The 2,900-nt window shown below is 33.3% G+C and overlaps 1 protein-coding gene across 2 annotated transcripts in view; it reads left to right on the top strand.

Annotated features, from left to right (window-relative positions):
* Positions 1-2,360: 2,360 nt before the first annotated feature.
* LOC107686943 (carboxypeptidase Q) overlaps positions 2,361-2,900 on the top strand; it is a 69,063-nt gene continuing 68,523 nt past the window's right edge. For both annotated transcript variants that reach the window (XR_001634080.1, XM_016484069.1), the window contains exon 1: positions 2,361-2,494. The gene's annotated coding sequence lies outside the window, so the exon portion shown is untranslated. The remainder of the gene's footprint in view (positions 2,495-2,900) is intronic.

The following is a 2,900-nucleotide window of genomic DNA, read 5'->3' as shown; positions in this document are numbered from 1 at the left end:
AAAGCAGGGGGTTTTTTTTTTTTTTTTTTTTTGTTTACGGGGAACCTTTACTTATTTAAAAATGTAACAAAAAAGTAATTTTGCTTCACAAAGCCAACCGGGGCTTGTATTTTCTTTTTTGGAATCAAAAACGTCAAAGATTGTTTCTCTATGGGTTTTGAAAACAGTTGTTGTCAGTGTATGAAGGTAAATCATTGCTCACAGGTTTTAGTCATTGACTACTTTGTAACAGTAGAAGAACGTTTTATTAAAGAACAAGACAATTCCGGAATGTAAATCCTGGGTTATATCTGATACCTTTAATTTCCCACTGATTACATTTCAGTAACTTATCTCAGTGTGGATTTTATCAGTAACTTCATTTTCATCTCATCATTTTTGTAAAGGGGTTTTCTCCCTTGGCTTGTGCCATTCTGTTCTTCAGTCAAAATGAATGTTTGTACTTCCGTCTGGCCGATATCATTCAAAGATCACAAAATTATTCAGAATGTTTAAATGTATTTCATGTTTCTAATGTAGTTGGTACAGTGTTAAGTCCCTAAAAGTTCAAATTCTACTTTGCCTGAAGCCAAGAACACATTGCTCTCTACTTGTACTACTTTATTCTCTCTCTTTTCATGTAAACACTCATGCAGGGTAAAGTCTCTTAGAAAAATCAGTTGTACTTGACTGAAAGAATGCGACGTCACCATTCATAGCACTGCAGTAATTTACTTCAATTATTAAAATTACTTTAACCATTATGTAAGTTTGCATTGCACAAAAAAAGCGCATCGAGGTCAAGAATGTTATTACTATTTGACTATTTGATACCCACTTACCCAATGCTTGGAAGGAAAAAAATTGTTAATTTGAATAAGATATGGATTTTCTTTCACATGAATTCAGTCTTCATTATGAACAAGTGGAAGAGTCCAATAATGAATCTTCAATGACAAGTTAACATCATTTACCCAGTATAAGTCGTCAGTATTACTGATTTTTACGCCCACACTGTTCTCAATCAACACATTTCTAACCCTAATGAGGGCCATTTTTCTTTATTTCATAATATTATCCCTCATGCAGAAGCAGCTTTTGCAAAGATTTCTCCTATGTTTCTGACTCAGGCATATTCTGCTGAATGTCTCTGACCTTCCAAAGACTCAAACAGTGTTGTTAACAGTGATGGTGATTAATAACATGAATCACATCTGCTCATTTTTACTCTTCTTTTCATGTGTATTTCCATCGTTTCTTTTAAAGACCTGACCATTTAGAGTCAATGACGTCTCTGTATATGTTAATATACAATAATTTATAGAATATAATTATTTATATACTACATATTATATGTAATATGTTAGTTAAAAACAATCTATGAAAATGTATATTCACAAATGTTTTAGAAGCCCTTGAAGTGCCTACTGTTCTGAAACAGTTCTACAGGGATTTGAGGACATTTGTGCATCGGAATGATGTTAAAAGCTGGAACTGGAGAAATGTGATGAGTGGTAATGTCACAGAAACAGTATTGTATTTCATAAAAAAACACTACTGAATAAACATTTTCTCATGGTATTTTAATTACGTTTCTTGTGCATGGACCTATGCACTTCTCTTTGGAGATTACTCTCAACTTGTTCAATCACTGTGTGTGTATGAATATGTACATAATGAATCAATATGCATGCCAAGTGGCTCTCAACTCTCTCTTTGGACCATCAAACACAAGCTGTGGTGGAAATGTAACGCCTCCAATGAAGATTGCTCTGGGATTTGTCCATAGATGTTAAATCTCAGACAGGAAAATGTATTAAACGCACAAGTTGCCACAAAGGCTGTTTCTGAAAGAATCTCACACTTATTAGTCAGGACACCTGTCCACAAACTGCAGAAAAGATATGCATAAACATGTTTATAGTTTATTCATAAATGTGTTGGTTTTTGATGTTGTTTTAGTTTTGCCCAGTCATGATGTCAAATTTGATTTGGTTTTCGAAGCTGTAATGTCAAACCAAACCATTTGGGAGGAATTGTATTGCAAAAAAATATATAAATATAGCCTAATAATTATATAGCAAAATTTCACAAAAGAGTCCAGTAGTTCATACTACTGTCGTTCGCGATTATCTCGTAAAATAGTTGTCAAATATTAGGCTATTTAGCAAGAGCAGTAGCCTAAAGCCTGTCTTATTTGATTTGATTGGACATCATAATAATAATAATAATAATACATCTTATGGAAATGCCTATGGATTAAAAAAAGGTTTTCATCTTGGTTAGCCTAACACATTTAGCCTACACCCTGATCTATAAATTAATACAGTAAACCGTTAATTTTTTTAACCGCCGTGTGTTTTTACAACGTAAAATGTTAACCATTTGCTTCAATAAGAACTGCAACGGTTCGTGAAACATCGTTGTGAAAGGTCTCGTGTTGAATACTAAACGCGTTTTGTCTGATTGTCCCATGGAGCTTGCCGTAGCCACATGAGCGCCCAATGTTTTCAAGGTATGTACAGTGTACTTTCATTGTGAATCATGCCGGTAAATTATTTATAATTTTGAATACATTGCTATTTAAATCACGCATTTAAGTATTTTAATATCTTTTCTCAAAAACCAAGAATAAGCCACTATGTCGTCTAATATCTTTTGCAAAATAGCAAACGGTTTGTTGCATTTTTAGATTTCGTAAAACCAGCTGTACTGTATTATTATTAATACTGTATGTGCCAACATGAGCAAGTGATCAAATAAATGGCAGTAACTTACATGTTTGGGCTTCAATGTATACAATGTTTTCATATCAAGAACGACCAGGAAAAAACAATGTTGAAAAAGTTGAAAACAGTTCCAGGAAACAATTTATGACCAGTTAAACTGCATTACTGCCATAACAGAAATGTGTGTGTGTG

Source organism: Sinocyclocheilus anshuiensis, unplaced genomic scaffold (assembly GCF_001515605.1).
Source record: "Sinocyclocheilus anshuiensis isolate Anshui unplaced genomic scaffold, SAMN03320099.WGS_v1.1 scaffold1841, whole genome shotgun sequence".
In the NCBI taxonomy this organism is placed as follows: Eukaryota; Metazoa; Chordata; class Actinopteri; order Cypriniformes; family Cyprinidae; genus Sinocyclocheilus; species Sinocyclocheilus anshuiensis.
The sequence above is the reverse complement of the archived record's forward strand: the minus strand, read 5'-3'. Positions and strand labels throughout refer to the sequence as shown.